Consider the following 18,590-nt stretch of genomic DNA (forward strand, 5'->3'; position numbering starts at 1 on the left):
TAGCACTGTTTTTGTTCACGAAACTGTTTTGGGTTTCATAATAGACCTTAGTACGAACGCAAACTAGAAAAAAATTATTATCAAAACTGGTGAAATTTCACCAGATCTGGCAACATAGCTCGGCAGCGTGTCCGTAAATAGTTGCTGATTATGGTCCGAACATTTCCGTATGTGACCGATGCAGCTCTTGTCGGGGTCCCTTCCCCTCGAGGACTTTAGTGCGCCAACGCCATCACTGTGTTAGGAAACGAAATATATTGCAAACAATCAAATTCTTGTAAACCGGTACACAGAAGAATTCGGATTTAAACGCCATTTCGGAACGAAACTGCATAAAACATACTTAGAAACGCGTTGATAACTTTCGGGGTGATTGTGATTGGTTATAATCGACTTGGTGCTATTCCCGTGTTGTGTGTTTTTATCTGTGAAATATTTCAACTAAAGGAAAGATGTGATCGTGTTGGGATGTAAAGCCTCTTTTAATTAGTGATTAAGTTTGTTTGTTTGTTGGCGGAAGTGTGTAGCAGGATTTTAGGCATATTGATTTTCGGATATTGGACTACCCCTACATGTAAGTTTTGTCTTTCGTGTTTTAGAAACGCCATAGAACTAATATACAGTTTCATTTAATGTCAGAAAAAGCAGACAGATGCTGTTGATCATATTTTAACAATTCCTAACTTCACTTTGCGAATCGCATTTTTTTAAAGAATGAAAATTGTGACGAATCCGTCGGTAATATTCGAATGAAAATATACCGTGTGGCCGCTTTACTTAATAATAGAAATGTTAGCAATGTTTTTATTGCACCATTGAAATGATTATTTTTACAGATTAAGGCGTACCTCATCTTTGTTCCAATACAAAATGAAAGAATATTTTTTTTTATTTAAACCCCCGGAATAATAAAATAAACCAAAAGAAAACCAATGTTTCAACTAAGAATGAGTAATACCGTACCATAGCCATCACCTCACTGGCAACGTCGCAATTGCGTTTTTTGAGGTGAAATAGGTCAAAAACCTTTAATTTCTGTGTATATAAAAGAATAATCTGTTACAACTGAACACTACTGACAAATTTTGAGCCAAGAAGCTCATCCACTCTTTCATACAGAAAAAACGTGAAAAGTGACAGCAGTGGCGATGGCTACCGATACAGTGATGGACAGTGAATTTAGTCCACCCAATTTCAGTAAATTCACAAAAATTCACTCTAGTGATAACTGACATTCAAATACGTATTATCAAATTTAATCAAATTCAAATATGCCAGCAGTAAGTGCGTTTAATAAAATAAAAATTATCTCTCTGGTACAAGAAGGTATGTCTCAAAGACGTGTCTCTATACTTTTGGGCATACCAAGGACTACCACTTCAAAGGACAAAGGTAAAAAGCAGCAAGAAGCATCGAGCATTCTGAAACAAGGTTAGGAAAACCTAAAGACTAATTTACACTTTTAATCTGTCATTGAAATTGGGTGGACGAAATTCACAGTCCATCACTGTACTTCGGATCCGGATAGTTCTCCGTAGGCACGCATGTGTATATTAATTGTAACAAAAAAATGGCAACACTGAATAGGGTCGTTTGCATCCATCGGAGTTTTTGTGTGTTTTTACTTTTATACGTTAGAGATTACTTTACAAAGAAGCAATCCATCAATAAAATTAACTTGGGAGAGTTTGAAAAACTATAATTTCGATTATTAAGCTTGGGGTAGAATTTAAACCCGAGATAAATTCTCGCTTTACTACGTAACAATCCCAAAAGCACTGACAACTGACAGTGGCAAGTGGAATAATATGGCGGATGTTTAAGCACAACGCTTAAATGTAATCATCTTTGGCATCATAATTATTATTGTATACACAGAACACAAATATTAAAATAAACAAACACCAAAATATAACCTTAAAAAAGATCTGCAATCTGCATTACCGACATTCAAACAGCCAATGAGCGCAAAGAACGGATTATTACCTCTTCAAATAAAACGCCCGCGTTTTGAATTTATTTCATTTTATGAGTTTTTGATATATTTTTCTCTACTAAAATTAAGATTTAAAAAAAACACCAAAACATGGGTCAATTATTTTTTAATAAAGATTCAGAATATGCAATAAAAAAATATGTGCTACGACCCAATTATTAGTAAAGTTTGAGTATCTTTACTTGAATTATGTGCTTTTTCATACAGAAAAAAACATTGTGAAAAGTGACTTTGCCCAATTTAACCTACCTCGTTTCTCTTATAATAACCGAGATCCCTATGGTGGAGCTCGAAAAACAAACACCCAGTATCCCTAAATTTTCAATATCATTTACAGTCATGTGTAAAAGCTCATCGTTGTGACAGGCACCTGCTACTCCGAATGTCAATATAACCAAAAAAATATAAATGTAACAATAAATTACATCGATGTTTTGTAAGAACCATTTACCTTTGTTGGTGCTTTCTGTAAGAAGTCATCAAATTCTTGTGTAGATAACACTTTAGGTTTATAACCTTCACTTTGCCGTTTCAGAAAACCAATTATTATAGTTTAGTATATTTTTTTAATATTTATGTTATTTATGCCAGACGTTCAGTTGAGACTTTATCATTGAGTATTGTGCCGATGGAAGATGTATCCTGAATTGTAACTTTCTTTAATGTTATTTGTGGCTTTTATTGGCAAAAGATAATTAGTGGATTATATATTTTCAGTGGTAACATTTATACCGAGAACTATGATTTAACATTTAAGCTTAAGTATTTAAGATTTAATTTAAGAGTTCGTCAACTTTTAACTTTTTACCTTAAAAGACAAATAAAATTGATAAAATCTGTGACTGTCAGAACCATGTCATTCTGACATTAATCACTTTGAAAAGTGAAACTTTTTTTCTGAAATAATAAGAATTAATATGAAAGATGCTACACTTGTCGAAACTGTTCAAGTATAATTGTAGTTTATAGATTCTCACAAATTATCACTAGTTTAACAAATGTTTGTGTGAAATAAGAGATTTACATCGGTTATCTTTAAATTAAGTACTTTTTGGTTAATTTAGAAGTATAAATTCGAAAATTTAGTAAAATGTGAAATTCGTTAATACTTAAATTAAATTTTAAATCATAAATTTTAAATATGAAAGCATAACTCCACCATTAGTATCATTAAAATGTCAAATGACAAAAAACAAATGTCAAAAATTTTGAGACAGGATTTAAAAATTTTTTTTTTTGATATTCCTGTTATCGTATCTTACTTGAAATTTTTCTCTGGGACGTGAGTTCCAGCAAACCCTGTAGTTATCTTTAACGTTAGTTTGAATTATGTCCGTAATTTTTTTATATGATTTTAGGAAACATAAACTCTTCAGATTACCAATACATCTATTAGTTTTCTTTCTGTATATTTTTCTAAAAATTGTCTGAGTTTGTGGTTTTGGGTTAAATCTTTTATCTCAACACAATTGTGCTCTTGAGTTGTAACTCAAACGAAAGAACAGACTTTTATCTGTAGTTGAGATTGTAGCCGTACCTGGAGCTCTCCTGGTTTGTATATTTCTTGACACTGATGTCGTCATAATCGTTCTCAAATATGCTTCGAAAAACGCTGTTTCTATTGCGGTACATAACCATGAGATGCATTGTCTAGTATTAAACAATCAAAAATGTGGAGCTGATCCGACAATAAATTTGAACATATATTTATAATTTTTGTTTAGTATAAAATGATAGATGTTCAGTATTTAATTAATTTTTTGCACAGTAAAGAACTATGAATGTTCAGTATAATATAAAACTTTGCACAGAAAAAATAATAAATATCAAGTAAAGCATGCACAGTATTTTATTGTAATTTGTTCACTACAAAAGTGCACAATAAAAGAATCGATTTTGCACAGTAAAAATAATAAAAGTTCAGTAACGTTAATCAAAATTAACAACAAAATATGGCCCCTGCGCAAGAATGTTATTAATTTTCGGACTTATTATTGTAATACTGAATATTTATTATTATTGGAGGGTGGTATATACAGGGTGTTTGAGGATTGCGAGCAAATATTTTAACCACTAATAGGACTCGTCAAAAGAAACAACTTTCGTTATTACTTTTGTTGAAAGCATTAAAATCTTTTTAAAAGCTTTTTTCCAAAATGCAATGATTTCTATACATTCATAAAATATCGGCAAAAACAGCAGTTCGACCAAAAAAACTTAAGAACTATTGCTATTTTTTAGGTATATCCCTTCTCCTTTATCACCCAATAAAGAAACAAAAATAAGGTAATTGTTTAGTATAGATGGAAACGTTAAACATAGCTTTTCGAATTGCGAATTTTTACTGTACATACATTAAACTTCCTCAAGAATTCATATCCAGTTTTAGCCTAGTAAAATTATGCAGGTCTTAAATTATTATTTGAATTTTTATAGCTATGGAAGTTATTAGGTTATGTAGTGGTATTAGGATGGTGTTTACATACATGGTGTACATACAAGCAACATGTCGGTTTGATTACTGACGACCTACAACATTTATTTCCAATTTACATCTTACTTTCAGCATCCTTGCGCAGGGGCCATGCTAACCCTTTTTATAATTGATTCACAGTTTGCAACGTCCTTTTTCTTTTAGTATCCTTGCGCGGGGGCCATTCTACCTATCTACATAATTATTCATTCCCAATTTACGACTTCTTTTTTTATACGCAATAATTTAATACACCTCATGTAAAGAATGAAGTTAGAGCCTAACCTGGCATTTAAATCACTAAAAACGTGCATTCTACATATTTATTGACCAGCGCCCTAACTCTGGGTTATTGAAACAATTATATTTCAATAGGTTATCTCAACTGATCTCAACGATGGGTACAGTAGGTATACCTATTCGTATATCTATTATTTTTAACGTTTTCAAAACTTGTCAAATTTGAAAGAGTAGATGGATGTACAATGGTTGTAAGCAAAAATGTCAACTTTCCGACAACGGAAATGAATTCTTGAGATAATTTTGTGAAGTAATAAAGAAAAAACCATACTGCTACATGTATTTTTAACGTTTCCAATTATACTAAACTGTTACCAAAAATTATAATTATAACAACATTAGTTAATTTTTTTATAATTTATTTTAATAGTTTATATTAGAAGTAATTACTAATTAGAAACATTACTTTTTGCGGATGCCTTATGAATAATTAATGACATTCAACTTTAGGAAAAGATTTAAAGAACAGAGTCGGTGTTATTTAAGATTACGGAATTGAGGTGGGGGAAGTTAAACGGTTAATGGGGGTGCTTTTAAAATTGCATCAAAAAATGTCTTTTTTAAAAACAAAATTATCTTGTTTTGGGGTTTTTCTAAGGTGGTTCGTTTTTTTTTTTAAACATTTTGTATTTCATGAATGGATGGTCTGATTCAATTTTGGTAAAAAATCTTGAAAAGCTTGTTAAAATAGCTTTCGTTTGATGTACCACAAGTGGGGTAGTGCCATTTAAAATTTTAAAGTTGAGGTTAGGGGGTTACTGGGAGTGCTTTAAAAATTAGGTACGTTAAAAAATGTCTCCCTCGAAAACAAAATTGATCTGTTTCGGCGTTTTTTGCAAAGTTTTTTAGCTTATGAGATATTCGGGGTGGCTCGTTTTCATTGGGCCACCCTGTATATTAAATGGCGGGAAGTTTAAATGTGTTTTTCTATTTTGCGTTTAGAATAAGTCTATTAAAGCACCCAAATGACGTCATTTGAGTGCTTTCATAAGTCGTTGGCGTGCTAGAATAGACTAGTAAAATTTATTGTATTAATGTTGGTAGCGTTGAACTGTCAACTGACATGCGTCAAAAATAAATCTGACAAAGAACAAAGCAAATTAATAAATAATCAAAAGGAGTTTAATTTAAATTATTACCGTGGAAAGTACAATTATTATACACATTAACTGTTACATATGATGTGTCTTGGGAATTTATAGTGACACCACGTAAATTCTGGTCCGTCACAATACTTTGATGAACGTTACTGTTGCCTATAACAGAAATGTTTCTATTTGTGCTATAATCAGGCCGTTGTTCTGAAATGATGAAACATCGAGGTAAGACTGAATCAGCTTGCTTAGACCCCAGCATTTGTGACACTTCAATTTTTTTCTTTATGGAAGCCTCAACATAACCTTTGGCAGCCGAAGATTTCCAGCGTCCATTTTTAATGGTCAGCAAATCTCCACCATAGTTAGCTAAATTGTCCCACTAGTCCTTCTGAAACAATGTTCTGTTAAACGTTCTGGGTTTGGCAACTTAAGAAAAACAATTTTTTTTTGTCCTTTTCCCATAGAATTGATACCAATTGGAGAATTAACGCAACAACCATTACGATAAGTTAAAAAAATTCGCTTATGTGTAAATTTTTTACGTTTTAAGTTAGCATATTTTTTAATTAAATCAACCCAGTGTTGATCTGTTATTAGAAATTGTCTAGGTACGTCGTTTTTTGTTTTAGGTATGGAAACCAAGATGGAATCTGATTTATATTCAATATCGTCAACAGACAAATTCGTCAGTTCCTCGCTCCTACATGCCCCATTATACCCCATTATCAAGCTAACCTAAAAGTTTATCAGATATAAAGTCACAATAGTACCTATAAATATAAAAAATTAGGTTTTAATTTTGTCGCCAGGTATATTTTATCATTTCTTCTAAAATTTGAGATTTTTTTGGCGTGTAGCCTTGAGATGATCTTTTTAAAAGTATCTACCTGTAATTTACTGTACTTTGATATATCCACATCCATATGTATACTTGAACATGATCTCTGCATCGAATAGGTTCTCCATAAAGTAGATGATTTATACTTTTGGCCTTGAAGATCAAAATGGGCAAGTAATAGTATATTAAGGGACAAGTTGCAGAAGGTATCTTTCAAGCACAAATTTGAAATTCCGAAACGAGCCGCGAAGCGGCGAGTTGAGGAACAAATGAGTGCTTGAAGAACCTTCTGCAACAAGTGCTTTATACTATTTTTTCTATTTCGCCGCTTTATATCATTTTATAAATTAAAAAACGCAAATTAATTTTTTTTTCTAGAGAATTTTGCGACGGTTGGCGACATTTATGTGTGTAATAATTTTAGGCGGCTGTAAAAAATAAAAATTATTCTTATTTTCACATTTGAAAATGAATTGTGAAGAAAGTCCGTCACTAAAATTAAATTACCGCGAACGATTTATTCCAGCACGCAAATGACGTCATTTGGGTGCTGGAAAAGACTTATTCTAACACCGAAATAGAAAAAAATGTTTTCGGAAATTCTTTGTATGTTATTTTGACGGCGCCACTCTTCAAATTTTTTAAATTCTTTTTCGTATTGTGTTTTGGATTTTTCTGATAATAAATTTTTTAAGGATTTTTGGGCAATTTGCCGAATATTTGGCGGCGCGACGTTAGTGACGGACTTTCTTCACTATTCATTTTCAAATGTGAAAATAAGAAACTGACAATTCAAATTAATTTTTTGTTTTTTTATTTTTTACAGCCGCCTAAAATTATTCCACATAAATGTCACCAACCGTCGCACAATTTCTTAGGTTTAAAATTTTTGACTTTTAATTTATAAAATGATATAAAGCGGCAAAATAGAAAAAATAGTATAAAACACTCTTTACAGAAGGTTCTTCAAGCTCTCAATGTCAAATTTGTTCTTAAATAGATATCTTCTGCAACTTGTATTTTAATATACTATTTCAACATGCAGTTACCCAATGGCGAGCCTAATGGTGAATTGTTATTATTACTTACTATAGCAAATATAAAATTTTCTTTAACATAAAAATGAAAAATAGTGCTTCTTAATATACAGTAGGTAACTTTGTTTTTACGTCAACACTGCAAAGGAAATACATTTTTTGCTTCACCAACGAGCAAATCTGTACTTAAAACTTCATTATTCTGATTCAGTGAAAAGAAAAGTTAATTTTTCTCTTGATTTTCGACTTTTTTCTCTACTTCCTATCACATCGACAACTATACTACTATGCCACTTTGAGAATTAATTTATTAATTAAATAATGATACTTTTTGTTAAAAATGTTTGTTTTTTATCTTAACGCTGTTCTTTTGAGTTGCTATTTATTAAAATTATGTTTTTCACAAACATTTTTGTTATTTAACTTGTGTAAACTCATTTGTCAAAGTGACTTCATTATCAAAATAATAAAACCGCCAATTGATAGGACTTAAAAAGCAGAGAAAAATTATTTTAAGTCCAAAATCAAGAGAAAAATGAACTTTTCTTTCTACTGAGTTAGAATAACGAAGTTTTTATTTATGAGGGATTTAATGAGGGTGGTTGTAAAGCAATTGTTACCAAAGCGACCAGCTGGCTGTTGAAGCAACCTCGAAGAAAACAGATCTTTACAGTTGGGGTTTCTTTATCGCTAAAGGCCCAAAAAGTTAATTGCCTCTATTGCACTGAAAAATTCAAGCAAATATAGACAGATTTAACAAACTAGTGAATTCAACAACAAGTTAAATTTGACAATGGAAACAAAAGAACTGAAGTGCCTACACGATAATATGGAAATTATCTGTTCTGTTGTTTCTCAAAAAAAAGGTTTGAAAAAAAATTTGCATTTATTTTTATGATTAGCTGAAAGTCTTCTTTCACCATTCGAGAGTTGGTTCGACAGTTTTGAATCACTTGTTTAATATACAGAGGCTGGATTATAAACGTTTTAAGTCATGACTATTATTTTTAAAGATATGACAATACTTTTTGGAACCAAGTTGGACAGTTTATAGTTATCTACTGTTTGGGATATATGCTGCAATCAATGCTGCTTCCTGTTTCATCGGAAGTGATATCAACTTTAGTTTTTTAAATGAAACAGCCTATATGTATATGTTTTACCACTTTTGGATACTTTGTTTAATTGTCTTTTAAAAAGTTTTAATCCCATATGCTTAAAACCAATAGTTGTTAAGATATTTGTCAATTAATAAATGGATTAAAGTAAACAGTGGAAAACAATAATATCAAGTACCTAATGTTGAAAAATGTCATTAGTTTGCATTTTCTCTTAGGGTCGGTTTAAAGAAGCGTCATTAAATTAATTACGATCAAACATCAGATTATTAACTGATATCGTGACAAAATTGAACCAAGCAGATACTCAGATTATTTGCTCGTTATTATTGGGTACACAAAAATTAAAACTTTATGATTATAACAATTTTTAGACTGTTTTATTTGTAAAGATAAAAAAATGAAGAAGTTTGTTAAAAGTTATACAACTTAAATAAATAAATAACTATTACAGTCACAGTTACATACAATATGGGAATTGTTTTTTTTTTTTTTTTATAATAAGTTTGCAACCGTTTGATCAAGTATTATTCCTATAAAAAATTTGGAACAGTTACTTGCGAACATATTTTTAAAACTGGTAATTACGAAAACCGGATACCGGATAAAACCGGATACCGGATAAAACCGGATACCGGATAAAACCGGATAAAGTAAATACAGTCTTACACTTAGCACAGTACTTAGTTTTCATATGACTCAAATATGTAGTAAATAGGTGTTTGGGAAATGGCAAATAAAAACAATAACATAACTCGGTTTTCCTACAACTTTAAACGTTTAACGCAAACAATTAGCCTCTTGTCTTGTTCTAATATCTCTGATTCTTTGTGAATAAGTGTTTTGATGATTCAGACTCATTCCCAGTGTTCCTGTTTAAGACAATGAAGTTGATTCCTTCGACACAAAGACAATTTTGTTCTTGTAATGAAAGTTTGTTTTTTAGTGGATAATTTTTTATAGCGAATAGTGCTTCTCTTAATAAAAGTCTATCGTTTGGGTTATAACTACAAGAATTACTTAATTTTGATTGCTGTTAATCTTGAAACATTTTGTATACAGGCTGCGCCAGAACTCGCGCCCCAGAGAAAAATGTCAAATGCCGGCGGCAACAGGTCGCCAAAAAGTGCAACCGAAGAAGTAATTTTTGCTTGCATAAGAGAGTTATTAGACTCTTAAATCCACCAATCCCAGAAGGACACCTCAAGGTGTGATTGAAAAATTATATCCGTTGCTAGGTTACGAAAATAATACCAATTTGCGCAGAATTTTCATTAAATAGCTGGTCTACTGGAATTTTTAGTTTGACATTTATTAATTTGTGGGTGACATTACCTGCTAGTTTGCAGTATTTTTCTCGCATAAGAGGTTGTACACGAGTATAATGAGACAGAATCGTTAATTATTATCAACAATTATCAAAAATTATTTTGAAACATTCTGGAAATTCCTGATGAACCGACTTCTTCACAGGTATTGTTCCTTCTCAACTTTTTCTTCGATCTGATACAGATTAACAAACCGATAAATGAATTTGAGAGCTTGAAAACTAGTGCGTTATCTTTATGAAACAAAGAAGCAAGTGAGAGTGAGACTAGAAAAACATGAAGAAGTACGCAAGTTTCTTTATCTACTTTAATGCAAAATTAACAGAAAGATGTACTTTTTATAAGAAATTGTGTTTAAGTAAAACAGGTTACTAATTTTAATATTAAAATTGTAGTTTTACTCTCGTATTTAGGCATTTTTGTCCAGGAGAGAAATTCTAACCTCAAAATTTATTGTTGCTTTCTTCCACTCACATGAGCTTACTATAACCCCTTGGCTGCTTTTTCATTAAAAAATCCAGAAGAATGTTGCGGTGTTTGTGTTTAGTACGAAAAATGAGCCTTTTTGCTGCTGGAAAGTAAAATCCAAATGTTTTAATTCCGAGGGCATATCAGCAACGCTTTTCGGTGAATTTGTGGGCTGGTCTTTCGAGGAATCATGTGGTTTGTCAATAATATCAACATAACGTGACTCCCTTTCTAAAAAGTACATTTTTCTGTTAATTTTGCATTAAAGTAAATAAAGAAACTTGCGTACTTCTTCATGTTTGTCTGGTCTCACTCTCACTTGCTTCTTTGTTTCATAAAGATAACGCACTAGTTTTCAAGCTCTAAAATTCATTTATCGATCGAAGAAAAAGTTGAGAAGGAACAATACCTGTGAAGAAGTCGGTTCATCAGGAATTTCCAGAATGTTTCAAAATAATTTTTGATAATTGTTGATAATAATTAACGATTCTGTCTCATTATACTCGTGTACAACCTCTTATGCGAGAAAAATACTGCAAACTTGCAGGTAATGTCACCCACAAATTAATAAATGTCAAACTAAAAATTCCAGTAAACCAGCTATTTAATGAAAATTCTGGGCAAATTGGTATTATTTTCGTAACATAGCAACGTATATAATTTTTCAATCACACCTTGAGGTGCCCTTCTGGGATTGGTGGATTTAAGAGTCTAATAACTCTCTTATGCAAGCAAAAATTACTTCTTCGGCTGCACTTTTTGGCGACCTATTGCCGCCGGCATTTGACATTTTTCTCTGGGGCGCGAGTTCTGGCGCACCCTGTATATCTACATATGTATACATTATTTTTTGATTTTTATTTAAATATGCTGCATCAACTACAGAGGGTCATTTGTGGAGACTGTTACAAATACTAATCATATTTCGTGTATACAATTTATAGTTACCAGAAACACTTTTTGAGGGTCAGCCAGTCCTGGAATAGTCTCCTGTAATCATCGTGGAGTCCTGGAGTATGGTGTATTTTTAGTTGGTTATAGTAATCAGTGGTTACAGTGTTCGATGATGTATTCGACTGTAAGCCTATTTCCACAGTAGGGGGCATAAAGGTGCTTCAGTCATCTTGGTGTGACCAACTACCAAGTCGAAGGCGGGAGAGGACAATTTTTGATCTTCGATCTGATGGCAGTGATGCCAGATTAGGGAAATTTTCGCTAATTCTAGTAATTTTTCTGACAATGATTTTTTTTCAAATTTTTTCAATAATGTCGGGATTTTTTATATTTTCAATAAAAACGTCAAGATTTTAAAATTTTATCACACTTGGCACAGTTTCAAAAATTACTAAACTTTCAATATGAATATTGTAACTTTGTCAAGTTAACGCATTTGATGCTTTCTTGTTGTTTTTAATTAGCACATTTTCTGTTTAGGGAATTCTAATGAATTTTGACGCTACAATCTAGGGACAAGCGCTTAATCTCATTTGGCATCACTGTCTAATGGATAAGTACACACTGCACTTCACGTGAGGTTGCACTGTGTGGAGATGAGAGGTGCTGCTTGCCCATTTGAACATTATTATTTCTGCATAATGATAATTCAGAATTTATTCATCGATTTTTTTTAATGCTGCATTTGTAATTATTAATTATTATTAATTATTTGTGTACGTTTTCTGTTATATGTGCGAAGAGCTCAATTGTTTTTTTTTTCTTTTTAGATGTTACACAATATTATATCAAAAGCATCATGCGCTCAGTATTGATTTTTCTTTCTTCTCTTTCTAGCGCTTGTGTTCTTTGCTTCCTTCTTTAGTTTGCTGACTGTTTTTATTACTTTGAGTTATGATATTAAGGCTCTTAAATTTGAAATTTTTGTTAGTAACGTAGGACTAAATTGCAGTTTTGTGAGAAGTGATCCAGAAAGACTGAGTCTGTTGGCAATAGATTTGAAAGTATTTTTGTTAATAATTTGAAACACTGCAACCGGATACGCTTTTGCTTGACAAATACTTGACGTCCAACCCCACAAGATTGTTGAATTGTTCTTCATCAAAAGCGTACTCTAGTGGTAAGCTTTAGAAATTAGGGTCAGGATTGCCAACATATTCAGTCATTGTGAATCACTTTGTATTTATCGACATTGTCTTAGTATAGTGTTCGTCGTTTAGAAGAATTCTACCCACTACTGTTTAATTTTCGATAAATTGTGTTTGGGTTATCTGTGAACGGGAATGTAGGGTAAACCAGGGTGATATGGTGAATCGGGTGAAATGGTGAATTACTCTATTTCTTTTTAGGGCAGAGAGATATCTCTGTAATTTTCTATGACAGTTGTTTATGATCATTTGTGCAGCGAGCACCTATTCAAAAATTAGTCCCGTTTTGAATAGCGTAAGTAATTTGTACAAAACTGTTTCCGATGCTTAATAATTTTTATACGGTGCAGGCGTTTGTAGATGTTGCTTCAGGTAGTCTAGTCCGCAAGGTATTTTTTGATATGTTCTGCCTTTTTAGACTGCTTATACACTATGTACATACATAAGGTAGACATCGTTGCCTCTAGTATTTTGAACTGCATGCCGCATTATTCACCGTTTCACCCATGGCCAATGGGAGAAATGGTGAACTCGGGCATGGGTGATACGGTGAACGATTTTTTTTACATGTACTCGTATTTCTCGGTCTAAGTAAAACTTTTAACCATATCAGCATTGTTCCAGGCAAAGATGCCCACATTTTATAAAAATTTATAATTTTTTTAAATTTTATATTTTATAAAATTTTTATTAAAATAGCACTAAAAAGGAAGTGAATTGGATAAAATGTGTTAGATGCCAACTTTGGTTGCACGAAGATTAAACAAGATATGAGTCGAATGTATGATATTTGGGGTAAAAAGCAGAAAAAGTAAGTTCACCATTTCACCCATATGCATGGGTGAAATGGTGAATTTGATGAAAACAAATATTTTTTTTTCAAATTGTTGTTTTGTCTTTAAGACGTTAACTGTTAACTTGTTACGTACATACCAGGTGAATAAAAAGTATGGAACTAAGCGTTTTTTTTGTAAACTAAGCTTTTTACAAAAAAAAAATAATTAGTGTGGGTAAAGTACAATTAAAATGTGACCATTTATTAAGAATAACATTTTTCGAAATTTCTTTTAGTTTTCGAGTTCTGGAAATTTTTTTTTAAATGGCAACCCACCATGGTAATTGTTTCAATTAAAGATTGTGATCTAAAAATGATCTCTAATTAAACAGAATTGTTTTTAGTCAGTATTTTTTTATTAATAAATTGTTAAAGTTGCGTTCCGTGCCCATTACGAAGATTTTCCGAACTTGAACGAGGGGGTCGTTTCATGACTTGGGTCGTTGGAGAGCCGGGTTTTTTGTGCAGGTGCTTTGGGGTGGTTCCGGATGGACCAAAAAATCTAATAACAAATCATTTTCTTCTACTTTTAGTCTATTCGAAACCACCCCAAAGCACCTGCATAGAAATCAGCACTCTCCCATGATGAAATGCATGAAACAACCACTTCGGTTAAGTTCGGAATATCTTCTTGATGTGTTCGGAACGCAACTTTAACAATTAATTAAAAAAAGTACTGGCTAAAAAACAATTTTATTTAATTAGAGGTCATTTTTAGATCATAATCTTTAATTGAAAAAATTACCATGGTGGGTTGTCATTAAAAAAAAAAAAATTTTTCAGAACTCGAAAACTAAAAGAAATTTCAAAAAATGTTATTCTTGATAAATGGTTACATTTTAATTGTACTTTAGGCTACACTAATTATTTTTTTCGTAAAGTGCTTAGTTTACGAAAAAAACGCTTGGTTCCATACTTTTTGTTCACCTGGTATATTACATAATAATAGTATTTTTATTTTGTTTAAATAAACAATTTCTTGTGTTCTACAGGGCTTAATTTTTTTGTTCACCCTGGTTTACCCTATCTAATAAATGCCGATCATTTAAATATCATCTTAAAGCTGTAAACAGCTATAACTAAAAAGGTTGTGATAACATGTTCATTATAAAATTTTATTTATTTTATACTGTCCTGTAGATAAATGAGCTATTACGGTATCAGCCGGTTAGTACCATCGCGTTTAGAAAATTCTGTTTTGGTACATTAAAATTTTAGCTGTTTGAAACAGATCAATCAATTACGTTAGCAGGCTATGACCATGACATATAAAAAGAACGGTTGAAATTACAAATTTTTATACTGACTTTTAAGAAATGAGTGAATGAGCATTCAAATTGTTATTTACATTTTACGTGCCATAGGTACCGTGCAATCGAATAAAATAAAATAAATTAGAGTAGGCGGTGATTAAAGTCTTTTAGATGGTAATCCTGATTTTTGACTTGTCAGCGGAAACTTTGACAAGTTTGGGTTTGATTCATTTTGAGTGAAATAATGTTCACTTTAGAGCAGAATTTTTTTTATTGTTGCAAGTTATTACAAAAATGCTGTACAAGATGAAGTGCTGAACGGTCATTTTCACTTTCAGTTTGTGTGGAAAATTTCCTACAAAAATTTTCAGATTCTTCAGCTACTTACCAACAGCTCCTCAATCAAATTCATAAATGCGTGAATTTATTTAAAGATACAGATAGTGTGTTATGCAGAAAAGGTAGAGGACGTCCTACAAAAAGAACACCTGAGAATATTCAATCCGTACAACAAAGAATGGATCAATCCCTAAAAAAAAAAACATTCGAAAATTAGCCCAAGAAACAAATTTATTCTTTGGCACTTGTCAATTGATCCTTAAAAAAGACTTACATTATGTTGTCTTACCGTGTCTCTCTTCACCACCAACTTAAATAGTTTGATTTCGGTAGTCGAGATTACTGTCAATGGTTTTCACATAACCTAAATACTCACTTCCCTCAGTTTGCAACGTGTTGCCAACTGTAGAGTATTAATCGTCGCCTACTCTATTTTTTTTTTTTTTTTTTTGGATCGCACGGTATAATTTTACGGCGTGAAGCTTTAATAGGTAAAATTGAACACTGTAAAATATCGAACGCATTAATGATGTATAAATTTTTTTCGCCGAAGACCCTTCTTCGATTACATAATTCAAATTTTGATTTGTGAGCACATCATGACTGGTCTATGCGTTTACTATTTTCCCCATGAGATGGCGTTGATTAGAGTCTTGCCGAAAAAAAAGAAGAAATAAATTGCGTTTATTTATGAATACAACATACGAGTAGATAAATTAGTGCGGTATCTTCCCTCGGCATTAATAAATTGTATTTACCATAAAGTATCTTTTTTTTCATGGTCTCTAAAAGCCTAGAATTTTTGCCTTATTTTACCGCATTGAGTGCGCTAAACTGCACAAATCATTTGTAAAAATTAGGTATCGTAGTTGTGTAACTATGTCAATTACAGTTTTCGAGGCCACAAATTACTTGTCTGTATTTCTATGGATTTAAAAAGAAATAGTTTTTTTTTAGTTTTGCTGTTTCGTGTGTTTTCAATTTTCAAAATGTCAATTTGACAAATACTTAACTCCTACTTACATATTCCATACTAGCAATTTTTCTCGCGACTTTGTCCGTGTGGATTTCTGATATAAATTGGGAAATAGCCCATTCACAAAACAATTCCATAAGCTTTTTCTGTAGAACTGGACACCTGTACTTTGTATGGGACTCAGCTATAGTCTCGTTTTTCGCATAGGCTTTGTTTATGGATAACGGCTGATGTGTAGCCCGTTGTTTTATTTTGGTTAAAATGTTATTATTTGACGTCAGAAAATAACTCTAAAAAAGTTACAAATTTTCAGAAGTGGAATTTTTCAAAAATACAGGGTCAGTCACAGGAGAGTTACTTTGAAAATTAATTAGTTTGCAATCTTTAGCGTATGTAACTGGATATAATATTTAATTTAAATTAATTTAGTAATCAATGTGAGCTGGATGAAAATGAGTGAAGTCGTCAAAATGACAAGTAATTGTCTATTGCTTGAAGGACTCTAATTTCATTTTATGCGGGTCAGTAGCAATCTTCTGACGGGGTTTTTCATTGGGGGCCAATCTTATCGTAACTTGGCTTCCAGTTTTCTAAATCTTTCAGGAACCGGATGCATTCGATTAGGATACCTCTACAAGTACAGAGCTGCTGCCGCAGGAGCATTTCTCTTGCATTCTCCATGGATTAAGAGCATGTCCACTCTTTTGTTATTTGTGTAATAATACATTGTATTAACGAAAATTGACTGTTACTTTTTAAATGTCAAAATGAAAAGATGCAAAGTATTCTTGGATTTAATTTTATAATTTTTAAAAATGAGGAAGCTAGACGCCTATGTGAATTGTATAATGGGTTGCTGCCCAAATTATTTCAGAAGTAACTCTGCTGTGACTGACCCTGTATTTTCTATTTTCTGAATAAATTAGTTTCCTAATAAAAATATTAGATTTTTTGTTATAAATTAGTCTAAAAAAAAACTTCGCTAATCCGGAAAACTCTTCAATCCGGACGGCCGGTGGCCGATATCTGTCCGGACTACAGAAGTTGTACTGTATTAATTTCAAAGAGGAACGGTGAAGTGAGTCTGTTTATTTTTGATTCGCCAACTCAAACCAACGCAGGAGGATGATGCCGATTTTTAAGATAACGGAAATACGTTACAAACTACTACACCCCATTGCACCCCTTTAAAAATTGATTTTTAAAAAGTGTCGCCTTAGTGCACTTTTACACTCTAGGAATTCTAAATTTTATGTTTTTAATTTTGTCTAAATGTTTGCATCCTACTTTATCTAGTTAAAGGTTCAAAAGTGTCTGATTTGTGCACTTGTACACTCTCTAAAGAACATATCTTTTCTATGTACTCGTATATTTGTTTTTCTACTCCCACATCTAAAACAGGGATTATCGTATATGTTTCCATGACGCTAAGTGACCTTTTATACACACCTTAACAAGCCGTGACTTATATGCGTATTGGTGACGTTGCTATAGTCGTCACCAGGAATATTTGGGATTGACGTATGCAAAAGCTTTATTGAGGGTTAAGCAGCTTTGTGGTCGACCGTAATAATTTTTCACTGCTGGTGGTACTACCCAAAAGAGCCGTATTCAGGAATTTTCGTRGTARGCTTTTAATTTATTACAGGCAAACATTTGGGAATTTATATATTAATTTAATATTAAAGTGATAATGTAGATTTCTAAAGAAACAATCTCAAAATATAGCTGAATATTAAAATTAATAATTTTTTTTTTGATGAAATCCCAAAAACAAATTTCTGTTACGGACCATCTCTTCGTACAAACCTTTGAAACGTGCCTGTCCTAGGAAATGCAAATTTGTTTATGGCATCTCTACCGCTTTGCCCCATGAACCACCGTGGGGGATAAGCGGCTTATTCTATAATGAGTCTCAAATATTGTTGGTGACGACTATAATAGCAATTGTCATATTAGTCACGGGCTGAAGTTAGCTATCTGTAATTCTAATAATTTTTCGAGTGTGAATCTGGCTGCACGAAACGAAAATGTTGGGGGGTAACGCGTTGTAACGCCAGTAGCAAATTTTTGGTCGACTGAAATTTAAATTTTGACAGCAAGAAAAATATTACTTATTGCTAACTTCACCGAGGTGCTTTCTGTCAGTTGTCATTTAGTTGTCATTTAGACGGGGCCGCGGTTTGTGAAAAATGAATGAAAATGAAAGTGAAGATGATGTTTTTATTGGAATTTGCACTCCACCCGAGATTACCGAAGCAGCGGCCTCGGCAACAGCTAGTTTGCTGCCGGAAAAATCAAAAAGTCAGTACGAACGTGCATATAAACTTTTCTAAGATTGGCGTCAAGAAATTAAATAAATTCTTTATCTGAGAATGTGCTGCTTGCATATTTTCAAGATCTTTCGAAAAGGATGAAACCGTCTTTTTT

At 32.3% G+C, this 18,590-nt stretch overlaps 1 protein-coding gene across 2 annotated transcripts in view; it reads left to right on the forward strand.

Moving 5' to 3' along the window:
- The first annotated feature begins 227 nt into the window (after positions 1-227).
- The window catches only part of LOC123004453 (protein winged eye), a 106,421-nt gene continuing 88,058 nt past the window's right edge, over positions 228-18,590 (forward strand). For both annotated transcript variants that reach the window (XM_044397737.1, XM_044397738.1), the window contains exon 1: positions 228-574. The gene's annotated coding sequence lies outside the window, so the exon portion shown is untranslated. The remainder of the gene's footprint in view (positions 575-18,590) is intronic.

Source organism: Tribolium madens, unplaced genomic scaffold (assembly GCF_015345945.1).
Source record: "Tribolium madens isolate multiple individuals breed KSU strain unplaced genomic scaffold, Tmad_KSU_1.1 Scaffold_1;HRSCAF=32;Tcas5.2_LG8, whole genome shotgun sequence".
NCBI lineage: Eukaryota > Metazoa > Arthropoda > Insecta > Coleoptera > Tenebrionidae > Tribolium > Tribolium madens.